The sequence below is a fragment of the Prionailurus viverrinus genome, chromosome C2, assembly GCF_022837055.1.
Source record: "Prionailurus viverrinus isolate Anna chromosome C2, UM_Priviv_1.0, whole genome shotgun sequence".
NCBI lineage: Eukaryota > Metazoa > Chordata > Mammalia > Carnivora > Felidae > Prionailurus > Prionailurus viverrinus.
In genome coordinates, this window is record NC_062569.1 from 33,175,953 (window position 1) to 33,190,554 (window position 14,602).

The window sequence follows — 14,602 nt, forward strand, 5'->3', positions numbered from 1 at the left end:
ATATGCTAACTTGGATATAAATTTAAAAAAGAAATTAAAAAATGTAAACAAAACAAATTGCCACTGATTATAAGCCACACTTATTTTTCTTGCCACCATGGGGACAGGGTAGTAATAATAACACTGTCAATTAAACTATAACACAAAGTTATCTTATCACTTAGAAATTTTTTTATATTTAGATTTTTTTAGATACAGAATTTTATCATCACTCACGTGCATACATAAAAAGGGGAAAAAAAGAAAAATAAGTGAAATAAAATCAGTCAAAATAGTCTTAAAACTGCTTCACATTCAGAGTTTGGTGCTTCTAAACTACCTTTTGACTCAGAAGCACTGATGTTTGTATTTTTCCCCACGACATTATTTTCTTTTATTAGGAGAGCTGGTAATGTGCCAGTTTTTAGAAAGTACTTTATTATTACTTGTGTTTTGTACTCAAAGTTGCTGTTGTCCATTGTGCAAAGTTTGATGCTAATGTCTTCTTGATATTACCATAATGTGTTAAAGTAAGGTTTTCTGATGACAACAAGGACTCATTTTACTTCTTCAAATGTTCTTAAATCACTTGCTAATTAAAATGTTAAGAGGATACAGTTATCTAGTCCTGTCATCAGGGATATCCACCAAGTTTGTACATGCACGGGCAATGAGAATACCATAATTTTCAGATGTCAATGTGAAATGTGAAAAATATGCCTCTTAGAATTAATAAAATATAGTAATATGTATTTTTGCTATAACTAGAAGTCAATACCATTTTTTAATTAAACCAAAATAATCCAAAAAAATGAGTGCTTCCCAAGAAAATATATACAGATGTATACAAACAACAAATGGAAAGTTATATACATATGGTAGTTATAGCTGACATTTGTTTGGTACTTACTGTTGACAGACACCACACTAAGCATTTTAAATACATTACTTCACTACATCCTTACACAGTCCTACTTAACATACAACTCTATTTAAGTCTTCATTTAATCCTCACACAATCAAAATCTGAATCCACTACCACTTGAGTATGTAATGAAAATATACTATACATATATCCCTAACTGATCTAAGCATTATCACCTGTTACTCAGCTGAGTAGAGATCCAAATGAGTGGGTAGAAACAGATTCAACTTCCCAGTATCAGTATCTCAGTCTCTTTCTTTCCTAGTAAAGGGCCTTGCACTTTGATGGTACTCAACCAATATCAAAGGTACAATGAATGTCAGCAAGATACAATAACAAATTGCTATAATTTGTTGAGTGTGTAGTATATACAAGGTACTGTACTAGGTGCTTTAAATAAACATGCTCTCCCTTGATCCTTAGCAAACAGCTTGCAAGGTAGGCATTTTAAAGAAAGCAAACTAAGCTTCAAAGAAGCTAAGTAACATGTTCAAATTTACACATCAGTAAGTGAGAGAACTATATTTGCATCAGAGTCAAGAACATTTTGACCACCACCTTCCAATAGCCTCAAACAGGCTATACAATCATATGCCCTGGAGGTGCATTTAAGACTACCTGGGACTCCTGCATTTTCTAGGTTAGGATATAAGTAAGGATCTGAGTTCTCAGAAATCTCTGAGAATGTTCCAGGGACAAATGAGGATGACTCTTGCTGAGTCACCACTACAGTGTTCATGTACCTCTTGGGTATTCAAATGGTTTGGCAGAATTTCCATTTCTCTTGTTAAACCTCTGACTCAATCTTCTTACCATAACCTAACTGTAATTGAATTAGCTCTTAATAAAATGACATACATTTTGAATCTGTCTTCATTGTAGCTTCAGAAATTATCCCTTGCCAATTTTTCTGGGTCAAATAATAGTTTTTGTCAGGTGATTAGTGAGAAATTCTGATGTCATTTATTTTACCCTGTATGTACCTCCCAGAACATGGAGAAATGGGGTATAAATGACTATGCTATAGAAACATATATTAGCCTAGATTTATAAAGTTGTACTAACAAATTTTTAAGATGCAGTTAAAACCATTGCACATCCATGAAAGCTCTGATTTCCTTGTTACTCTCCTTCCTTCAAACTCCCATAGCAACTTACTGATAGTTCAGTATTTAACATAGTCTTTCTTTTTTTTTCACAGTGTACTTTCTATTAAAATTATTTATTTGCCCCTCCCCTCCCCAAATCATGAGACCCTTGTGTCCCTCTTACTTACTCGTTTCTTTGGGTCCCTTATGGCATCATTCTTTGTATATGGAGTTTGCTCAACAAATATTTGTTGCAGTGATCCAAATGTTCAATATTGAACACTAATTCTTATTCCAGTTTTCATTTTTATCAAGACCTGATTATTACAGTTAGCTTTTTGAAATAATAGCCTGAGAACATTCCATTCTTTCAGTTTCTATTTTTTTTTTAAACCAATACACACTCTATAAAAACAAATCCCAGAGCTTAGCATCTTTCCAAGTATACCAATAGTTGCTATGCCTTTTTTGGTTGCATTGAACTCAATCAATCAACCTAACTCTTCACAAAACCTAGTGGTGAGAGGCAAGTAGAGTCTGGTGAATTTCTGGAGATTATTGACTTAAAAATGCTCTAACTTTCCCATGATGAGCTTTCACTTGCTCACTGTGATTCCTGGAAATTTCTTACCTTATCAGCCCTTGGCACCGTGTGCTATGTAGTAGGCACTCAATTAATATTTAATGAATTGAGTTGAATTACTCTTAGTTCCTAGATTCATTTACAAGAATCCAAAGTGTGTCTTAGAAAACTTTATGATAATGGGTTTATCACTCAGCAAATAGCCAGAGAAGGCTTCTAATTCATAACTAATCCCAGGCTGAATGTAGGGTCTGAGAAATCTTATTTAAAACCACAAATTAAACCATATTGCCATGTTTCTGTTCTGCTAAAACCTAAATCCAAATTTTCCTATATAAAATTTCTTCTTTTTTAAAAAAATGTTTATTTATTTATTTTGAGAGAGAGAGAGAGAGAGCATGAGTCGGGGAGAAGGACAAAGAAAGAGGGAGAGAGAATCTTAAGCAGTCTCCATGCTCAGCACAGAAACTGATCTGGGGCTTGATCCCATGACTGTGGAGATCATGACCTGAGCTGAAATCAAGATTTGGACACTTAACCAACTGAGCCATCCAGGTGCCCCGTGAAATTCCTTCTAAATCTTAATGACATTCAAACATTTTAAAAATTAAAAAAGTAATAATTAACCAACTGAAAATACTCTTGGTATGTATTTGGTATCTGAATAATTACTGAAATGGATTTTTCAAAAAACCTCAACCAATATATTTGGGAATGATTACGGTCAAGTGGCTTGGGTAGATTTGACTGTTAGTTACCAAAGTATCTTTGCAAGCAGTCTAGATGCCCCTACTGAGAACTGAAGTAGCAATGTACATCTGAAGAATGCAGTTACCTCTGATTCAATTTTTTTTTCACTGGTATTCTCTGTGAGGCTCTTACCTGGCTGCTGACTTCACATACCTGTGCAGTTGTCATGGGCAATATTAGACTTGTCTATGCAGACCAAGGGCTAAAATGAAAACCAAATCAGTGGAGGTTACACAGATACAGTTTTTGGTTTAATATTTTACAAAATATTTAATTATTATAAATTATATAATTACCAAAAATTTACTTATGCTCATGGGCTTATTCTAATAGTAAATATAGAACTTTGAGCATGAAGGAGGAAAAAGTTTTAAAAAGTCACTCATAGTCCTGTAAACTGGAAAGAATCACTGTTATTTTAGGGACTATCTTATAAGTACTATTTTAAGAAAATAATTTTCTCTCTTTAGAACAATCCTAAAATGTATTGCGCTATATGGGAAGTTGGGGTATCCCATCTTTGGAGGTGTGTGAGCAGCAGCTGACCTCTCTGTCTAGGTTTTAGGTGGAAAGTTGGACACATAAGCCCTTCTAGGGCTTTGGATCCTTGGGGACCTATGCCATGACTGTGAGGGTCTTCTGATTCATACATATACACATGTTTTTCACACTCACCAGTTTTATTACTACTTTCATATGGATGATCTCACGTTTAACAGATTTTTTTTAGTTTTATTAATGTAAAATTGACAAATAAAACTGTATGATACTTAAAGCATACATTGAGATGATTTGATATTCATATACACTGTGAAAGAATTCTTCCCATCTAGCTAATTAACATATTCAACACCTCACACATATATATATTTTTTGGTGAGGTCCATATTTATTTTTATTTTATCTTTCGATGAATGTTACAAGTATTGCTGACATTAAAATTGGCCCTCATCCTGGGAAATTTAGGACGTAGAAAACTACAAAATCTTTAGGATCCCCTCCTTCCTTCCTGCAGATTTAAGGAAATAACTAGATTTTTTCTTCCTTGTATAGTACTCATCAGCATAGGAGCTCTCCCATATTGAGCCCTGAAATAAACCAGCCCTTCCTATGCTACAACCCACACAACAGCCCTTTGACTAGGCACTGCTTTATTCTGATTTTACAGATGAAGAACCAAGATTTAGGGAAATAAGGTAACTTACTTGCCTCATCCCAGAGAGCAAACAAAAACAAAAAAAAAGCCCTGTCCTTCCCACAATTGTGCAGACTCCACCTGTGGCTCTGAAAGAAAAAGGCTGCAGTGGTGCTAGGTTGTGCATGTGAACATGCAGATCCACATGTCAGGTGTTCTGAGAGTCTGCAGTGGAAGGGCCAGCCCCCCCCCTCCCCCCCCCACCATGCTGGCCCAGGCCGGTTCAGTCCCGCAGGGTTCTCAAGACCCGGGACAGCACCTGGGCTCTTCAGAAACTGGGCAGGAGCCACATTCCCAGCCTTCTCCTCGCCCAGGCTCTTCAGTCCATCTTCCCAGAAACATCCCGTTATGAGAGTGACCTCCGGTGGTCTCCAGTTCTTCCCAAAGGTAAATAAACATACTCTTGGCCCCTCAAAGTCACAGAGCTTTCCAGGCTGGGCACCCTCGTGCCTGACATTTCTGAGCTGTGAGTCTGCCGCATTTTCCAGCTCACATCACGGCGGAGAGCAGACAGACCTGGGAATGGTTATCGGCCAAGAGCTGCAGGCGAACAGCTAATCCAGTCCTGGAAGGGGGCACTGGTAGTTAAGCCCTTTAATGGCCTCAGTCCTATGATAATTAGTCCTGGCCTGGAGCTAGCCAACAGCGAGCCCCTCTAACCTGAAACGGAGCCTCATCCACTGCTCAACGCTAATCCCTTGCACAATGAAAGCCGAACTAATTCACTGGGTAAACACCCTCTCCAGTTACTTACAAGCTGTCTTATTTCAGCCCCAAACCAAATAGAGAGGCGGCCAGTGACTGCAGAGGAAAAAAAAAATATTAAGAACTCATTTTGCCTGAAACCCCCCCTGGGATGCTTGCCTATCACAGTATTTTGTTATGGCAATCCGTGCTGACTAATATAGATGGAAATAATTTCATTTTAGGAAAATTATTCTATACTTTAAACCTGATTTTCTATTTACTTATAAACTTGCTTCACAAACATTCAAGAGAGGTCTCCTGGATGCCAGGCGCTGTTCTAGGCATTAGGCAGACAGAGTGGAAGAAAAGACAGATATGCTTCTACTCTCTGAATTCTATGGCAGAACAAAGGGTGCTGGGTCTGCAAAGAACGCAAAGGCTGTGATATGCACATTTATGGGCCAGGCAACAGTTTTCCTGCAGACACAGAGTTGCCTGAATTAACCAGCTAACTACATTTTAGAAACATAAACCATTAGCACAGCCCTATTTTAAGCCCAGTAGAGAGAGATTAAGAAAAACAGAGAAAAGTGTTCCTGAACATGAATGCTACTAATTGCATTTTCTCAGTCCCCAAAAACTTTGCCTTTAAGAGACAGAAGCAGCAACATCCTAAACTTTCAGTAGAGGGTGACATTATTATAGAAAAGAAGATTCTTTGTCCAAGAAGCCAAGATGAAAGCCACATCTCAGTTTCTAAAGCAGAACATAAGAATTTTTTTCCTTTGAAAAGTGAGAAGATTCAAAATATCTGTATTTCTGTTCTTGAGGCAAGCAGAGAGTTCTTAAATGCTGACTGTGCTTACTCTGTTTTAATCTGCAAAATTCTTAGAAGCATTGCTCCGGAATCTCAGATTTTTATCTTTCATGAATTTAGCAAAAGGGAAAGAACTGTTTTGGTAACCACCATTAGCACACAAGAGTCATTATCTTTCAAAAACAAGCCATTTGCACAAAAAGAATCAATTCTTTCCAAAGACGTTTTCCACGGTGGCTTTCACAGATTTTTGGGATTAAACTGCAATTGCTAAACTCCTTTTGGACCTGCTCTGGATCTGATATTGGGTTTCTTCAGAGTATGAAAAAAAAAATGCATCATCTCCTGGACATAGATGTGGTCTCCAGAGGATAGTCATGCATCAATCAATGCTTACAAAGCTTCACTGGCATCAGACAGCTATCTATATCTTAGATGTAGATTGTCAAGAGGCAAATGAGATAGACCCCTGCCCTCCAAAGGTTTATAAGCTAACGCTTGAGACAGGCAGGCAGACAAACATGGGTGGGTGTCACTGGCATAGCATTAGCAGTGAATTGATACATAGTCATCACAGAATACAGAGAATCATGGAACAGACATAGGTTTTTAAGTTAGGTTGAACTTGGTTTGGATTCTAGCTACTTCCTAACTTTGTGAGATGATGCAAATTATTTAACCTAAGCCTCAGTTCTCTCATGTGTGAGATGGAAGAGCACTGTCCAAAGACATAGGATACTTATAAGGATTAATTGATAAACTCTAACTAGTGTGTCTAGCATAATGCCTGGAACTTTCTGGAAGCCCAGTAAATGTGTGCTCTGTCTCTTTCAAATAAGTGTCAATATTATTTGTATGAACTGATTATTTTATCTGAACTATATGTGATTACCTTCAACTGTTCAGAAATCCAAGTTTATTCTGAGCTACAGTGTGGGCCACTGAATTATTTCTTCTAGGGCTCCCAAGAACTTGGTATTACATTCAGTCTTTGCTTGATTTTTCAGAAAGTTGTGCTTCAGAATGTGGGCCTAGCATGAATCCAGTAGAGATGGAAGGTGCCTTGCTCCAAGCCAGAGAGATGCTAAATGAAGAGGTGGCAGGTCTCCTTTGTGAAGAGAGGGTGGATCCTGGAGTCAGGAATTAGGAGGTCTGTAATAGCCTCCACCAATCAGTCCTCTGACCTGAGGTGGGCATCTGATAGGTAGAGGTGACCCTGAGTCCATGGAACAGGGGTGGAAGAGAATAGGAATCCCACCGATAGAGTTAGAGACTGCAATGGTGCTCAATGACAGTAGGGACTCAGGTGCTAGAGGGCCAGGTAGGAAGTAGAGGTACCACCAAAGGGGTGTCAGGTCCATTAACAGTAGGGAATGGGAAGAGAAAACAGGCCAATGGCCTGCATCTGCTTCCAGCCAGCTCTCAACATGCTACCAGTGATTCCCTTTGAGAGCCTATGGCTCTCGCCATTGCATTTGTGGCTGGGCCACACCCACCTGACGCTAGGATGTCCACTGCCACCTACATTCATTCGGTGCCTCGTGACTTTGGTTTCCAGTTTACCTAATCTGCCTTTGTTCTGAGACTTCTTTCACTTTCCAATTTTAGTTTCTGACTTGGGTTGTCTGCTTTGAAGTTGTACTCAGCTTAAACTCTTCCCTCAGTACAGGAGGCTGGGGTCTTGAGCCTTGGGGGCCTGGGCTGGGCAGTGATTACATGGTTTTTGCTGTGGGCATGGAGCCAATGGTAATCTGAGAGACTGTGTCTGGGGTGAAATTGAAATGAAAACAAGGCACATAATCCACCATGGAAAGGGGCTAAGCTAGAGGGGAGGGAGCAAGCAGAGGGTATTTTCATGGTAGCCCTCAACCCTGAGAGAGCAAGAGCTGTGATAGGCACAGAGCTTGGACACACCCATAAACCCATAATCTCTGACTAGTAAACTGTACCAGGATGGATTTTAACAAGACAGAATCACCACCCTTCCACTTTAGGCCCCTTAACTAAGCTGTGGCAACATGCATTCTTGGGACTGGCTCTGGGGTTGCAATGTTTTTCCAGTAGCTGTAGCTAGACTCCATCAGTCAGATAGAGCTGATGCTATGGATGGACTCAGCCCTCTATCAAGATTTACACCCTCTTAATTTCCAAGAGCAGGCATTCTGAGAGCTCGTATTCTTGGGCAGCAACCACTGAGACTCTCCGTGTTCAATGGGATTACGTGGTTCCATTTTCAAGGCCCACTATTTGCAACTTTGCACATTTGAACACACGAACACCTTGAGTATTTGTCAAAGAAGTGCCATGTCAGGATGCAAGTAGCTGTCTTTCTGTTAATGTGCTTCTACCTTCGTGTCACAATGCTCAAATTGTGTGGGGACCACTTTCATGAGAAAGCAATTGAGTATATAGTCAATAATATTGTAATAACATCATATGGTAACAGATTGTGGTTACATTTATTGTGGGGAGCAGTGAATAATGTACGGAATTGTTGAATCAATATGTTGTATACTTGAAACTAATATAATATGGTATATTAACTATACTTCAATAAAAAATAAATAATTATAGATAAGGAGAAAAAAAAACAAAAACAGACTCATAAAGAAAGTAAGCTGCTGGTTGCCAGAGGGAGGAGTATGAAAGGATGGATGAAACAGGTGAAGGGGATTAAAAGGTACAATACTCCAGATTTGAAATAAAGAAGTCATAGAGATGTAACATACAGCACAAGTAATATAATCAGTAATATTGTAATAATTCTATGTCACCATATTCTATGGTGACAGGTGGTAACTAGATGTATAGGGGTGACCCTTTTCTAACGTGTATAAAAATCAAGTCACTATGTTGTATATGTGAAACTAACACAATATTGTGTGTTAATTATTCTTCAACAAAAATAAATCAATAAAAGCTGAAAAAAGAAAGCAGTTGAAGGAGGTGCTAGAGGCTTTCCCAAATCAGTGATACACTGCACCTTCAACTGTGAATTAGAATACATCATTGTCAAGTCACAGAGGAAGAATAATCATGGGGTCTATACTGCTGAATCTTTATTGAATGTTTTCATGGTAGAAAGAGAACATTGGGGTCACACCAGTTAGATCTTCGCAGTAACTAGTGAAACCTGAAAAACATAGTCACCAATAAAAACAGGATGGTTGTCCTCACCTTCAGAATCTGTATGCCTCATGATTTGAAAGCACAGATGAGCAAGCAAGTTAAGATGACAGTTCTATATCTTGACCACACTGGTCTGATAGCACCCTAGATTCCACTGGAGTGTAAGGGAGATACGCCAGAGTTAAGAGGAGGGTCTGGGGGTTCCTGAACATACTCCCTCTGTACCTCTCCACAGCTTGGTCCCTAACTTCTGCTGATTCCCAACTTTAAATACGTGACTTCTAACCTCCCGGAGTCTCAGCTTCCTCCTCTGTGAAGAGATGGAGCTTAATGTGACTGACTGGTGTTTTAGAGTTTTGCTGTAAGATAATGGATGGAAAGGAGTCTTGTAAAGTACCACACACATGCAAGGTATTATATTTAAGTAAGTGCTTAATAACTAATTTTACATGAAGATAACAATGTTATTTGATACTTAAGTTTTCTCAGCATTTTCCAGATTTCTGTGTTAGACAAGTTAATCCTCAATTCTATGTTATCTACTTTGTCAGCCAATAGAGAATCTTGGTCTCCTCAGGAAATTTAGTGAACAATGAAACAGATATAAAGGCACAATTTGGATATTTCAAGTTCAAAGACTTGTCTAAAGTATTAACTTCTTATAGAGAGCTTAAGTCAGGTGTAATCATACAAAATCTCAGATGTGGTGGAGACTTTTTTTTTTCATTCATCCCTATAATATAGGGATGATGGGCTTGGGGAAAAATGACTTCTATTATTATTGACAGAAATGCAAAATTATGTTATTATATGTAATGCTATTTCTCTGAGCATTTTTCATGCACATGCTTATATCTTACCATTTATCAGTTTTTGAGTCCATTAAGTAGTTTTCACATAATAGTCTTCTGAGAGGGTGCTAAGCCAGATACTCATCACATCAGAACTGACTCCCTTCCAAGGAGCCCAAAGTGAGCAGCCCCTTACTTAATACCATTCTGAATGGTACAAAACACTACAAACTAAATACTAGAGGATCTGTGGGCAGCAAGGGCCCTTAATTAACAGGACTTTACAGGCACAGCTGGCTGGAAGTGGCTGCAGCTAAGAAAGGCCCAGATTATCAGTCACTGTCCTATCTCAGGAGATCAAACCCCACCAGCAAAACCTGATTCTCCATTAGAAGTAAGTCACCAGGCTGGAATGCACCAGGTCCTGGAGACCTCTTAAGCACATCACGATGGGGAAGGCAGGTATAAAGAGTCCTTCAGGAAGTAATATAAAAGCATTTGACAAGAGTATAGTATTAGGTGAGCCCAAAGGCTGGTAGCAGGTCTTCCATATAAGAGCAACATCAGGGAGTTCCAAGCGGTGCCATTGGGAAGGTGTGACATTGATGTTCTGATGCCAGACAACTCCCACCCAAAAGACTGAGCATGACTGGACTGGAGTATGAGGTAGGCATTGGGAAGAAAGCTCAGACAAAGACCAGGCACCATGGAATAGATTAGTGCCTTCAAGTACCAGGTGAGAATTCAGACACACAAAACAAGATTAGAGCTACAGTCCTGGAACCTGGATTTCAGGACAGGATGTAAACAGTATCAAGTCCCATGAGGCTATGACATCTAGGAAACTGCTGAAGCCTGATAGGTAAAGAGAAAAAACCAGGCTTAAGCCTTAGGGGGGAACAGGTGAAAGATAGCTGGTGGGATAATTTGCCTAAAGGTAGATTCTCAAGCATCACTTGGTTCCAGAGAAATGGTCACACAGCATAAGCCTGGGCTAGTGTAGCAGGGCAGGCCCTACAGTGGCCAGATGGTCAGTACCAGGATAACAAAGTGAGATAAGGCTGGACAAGTTAAATTAGACTTGTCACAGAGAGGGCAAGGTAGGGTCCCCATGGTCTGGGTTGGTATCAAGAAGGACAGGTTTTGTTTCTGTCATGGAGCTCTAGCCTTACCCATGGTGGACCTTCCTCCAGGGACCTCAGTCCTGGGGTAGCCAAAGATGCTCTAGATCTCCTGGAAGAGATGGTTCTCATTCAGACAGGAGTCTCTGGTTTCCAGATTGCATGGTCCTAGGCTTGTTGCGCAGGGCTAGGATCTCCATCTTGTGGTCAATGGCTCATTGTTACCTAATATCCATGCTTACCTACTAACTTACCAGCAAACTCTGATTTTGTTGGGGCTGATGGCATGCCTGGCTAAAAACCAAACCAAACCCATTTCCAAGTCCCTTAATGAATAGGCGTAGCCGTATGATGTTCTGTTGAGTGAAGTATAAGCTAAAGTTAATGGGGGAAGACTCCCTGCGCACTGGAAGCTGCTGAGTAGTGTGCTCTTGGGCAAGAGCCTCAAAAGGAGGTTGATCTTCTGGGGCATATGCGTTTCTACATGCCCTTATTTACCTATTAACCTTTTCCTTCAGTCTCCTCCTTTTCCCTTTACTCCTTCTTCTTCCTTCATCTTGCTTCCTGCCTATAACTCTGATGTCACTGCCAGACCTACAGTGATAATTTTGCAACCATGAGGCATGAGGCAACCCCAAGGAAGGAAATCATGCTCTAAGGATTTCAGAGAACTAGCAACAACAGTCCTAGATGCCAACCTCCAGGTTTCACATGAGAGACTCACTCTTTATCCAAGTCACTATAGTTGGGCATCAGTATTTTGTTGCTGGCTCTAATCCTGATTAGTGCACATCTCTTCCAGGTGGATCACTTATGGTAGGGGTAGGATGGAGGAAGAGTCTCTTTAGGAGATCTGTTGCCTTTAGTCACCACAGATGAGTAATAAGATTTTTTTTAATTTAAAGATTTTTTAATGTTTATTTATTTATTTTTATTTTTAACTTGTTTTATTTTTTATTTTTTTAAAATTTACATCCAAATTAGTTAGCATATAGTGCAACAATGATTTCAGGAGTAGATTCCTTAGTGCCCCTTACCCATTTAGCCCATCCCTTCTCCCACAACCCCTCCCATAACCCTCAGTTAGAGATGACTTCCTTAACTCAGTTGTCCTCTTCAGCTAGGGGACTGGGAGGAGGTGGGAATTTGGGAGAAAACAGTGTCTGGAGGACCGCACAACCAGCATAGAATAAGCAGAAGCAGACACTGCTCAGGCAGGTCCATCCAGAATTCAACACTGCCCTGCTGCCCTCCTCTTGGCCTGCCCCGAGAAGTCTGCTGATCCAGGGACCCCTGGATCTGCTGACCCCAGCTCTCAGCAAGCCTGATGAGCTTTCCCACTCTGAAGAGATTCTGACAAAGTGTTTTCTTCAAGACTCCAAAGTCCGTGCCACATAATCAGTCTCTTATTTATGTATTGAGAGAAAAAAATAGTGACTGATTTCTTTAAAATAAGAACTGGTTTGGAGAGTGTGAGCTTTTGGGAGCCTGATTTTTTTAAGTTTATTTATTTACTTTTGAGAGAGAGAGAGAGCACATGCAAATTGGAGAGGGGCAGAGAGAAAAGGAGAGAGAGAACCCAAGGTAGTCTTCACACTATCAGTGCATAGCCCAATATGGGGCTCAAACTCAAGAACCATGAGATCATGACCTGAGGTGAAATCAGTTGCTTAACCAACTGAGCCACCCAGGCACCCTGAAAGCCTCATTTTTGTTGTTGTTTGTTTTGTTTTTGAGACAGAGACAGAGAGAGAGAGAGAGAGAGAGAGAGAGAGAGAGAGAGAATGAACACATGGGAGGGTCAGAAGGAAAGGGAAAGAGAGATAATCTTAAGCAGCCTCCACACTTAGCAGGTTCCATCTCAGGACTGTGAGATCATGACCTGAGCCGAAATCAAGAATCAGTTCCTTAACCTGCTGAGCCACCCAGGCATCCCAAGAGCCTGGTATTCTAGATTGTGTCCCAAGATCTGGGTCTTCTCAACTTTGGGAAATTTAGTTCTCTTGCCCTCAATCTAGTCCTGCCAGTTCTCCAGTAGGAAAAGCCCTGCTTTTGTGGGACTGAGGGATGACGGGGGAAACAGAGTAGAGATGCTAAAAAGTTAAAAGCCTTTCTCAAATTTTCTACAAGATCTAGATCTAGGTCATGTTACTGCAGATACTTGAAGAACACATTCCTTTTCCCCTTACTCCTGAATATAATTAATTGTGTATAACACATATTTGCTATAAACACTATTTTTCTATTAGTACAGGCAGGCTATTATGCATCACCCTTAAGCAGCACAGCAAACTCCTTCCAGTGCTCCCACTTTCTTCCTCCTCTTCCCCACCTCGATTTCCCAAGCTCTGCGTCTGCTGAAGGCCCATTAAAGAAATCATTTCCCACCCTGCCCCCACCATCACTGCACACCTGGTAATAAATAATATGATCATTGCCTAACAGGCACTCAGAAGAGCCCTGTGATAAATAAAGAGACTTCTCATCTCTCCACTGGCTCTGCAGTGAGGGCTGGCAGAGGAGAGCTCCTATTAAAGACTCGCATAGCCACAGGCAAATTCTCTCACGCATCTCCTTGTGGAGACCTTTTCTTAAAAGCTGAGATTGCTCTGATGGTTCAAGGTGCTATTGAGCTCTAACTCCAGTCGCAGCATCTGAGGCGATGCTTGTGTCTGATAAGGTTGCTGGAGAATAATGTGAAGGAGAGCAGCCTGGTAATGGGTTGCAGTAAGGATGGGATGAGGCATCTTTGCCCAGAGCCTGGAGACAGAAGCGCTGCTCCTGCAGGAAGGCCTCCCCCTGCCCCACCCCCAAATTCTTTTCCATTTTTATTGCATTAAAAAACCACTCTCTAAACATGCACTTCAGAAATCATTTTTTTTTCCTAGCTCCAAGCTAGTAATACTCCTCACAACTGATTTTGTATCATGAGAGGTTTTGAGAATAATTCTGCTTTTCTCATTCACTTTTTTTTTCTGTTCTGAATTGAGAAAACCAAAGAGGGAATAACTGCATTTTGTGCCTTCCTTTTTTCCAGCTGCGTGGTTGTTCCTTAGAATATTCTACCTTATCTTATTCTTTGGCTTTCAAAATCTCTTACAAAAATAAGAAAACCCACAGCCATTTTTTCACGGTATTTTCTTTTTTTCTTTTCATTTTCCTGTTGGTGATCTGTTGTCTTTGGGATCTCTCTCTCTTTCTCTATTAGGATTTAATGAAAGTGAACTTCCAGAGTTAACTACATTTAGAAGCTCAGTCCATTTGATCAATCTCAATTTAAAAGACAAGATATGTGAATTCAGTCCAAAGACAAGTGTTCTTAAAGCAACCTGAAGACACCAGGGAATAGGGATATGGGAGAGATTTTATTAGTTTGCTTTGCTCAGTGTGGCCAGCAGTCTCTATTTCCTGCCTGGTTAAAGCAGAACCAGAACAGGTACAAAGGAATGGCTTAGGGGCTGTAACAACACACTTGTAATTCCCCCATTCTTTTCTCTTTCACTTTTGGACTCCAGGAGATAGAACACAGGTAAGGCT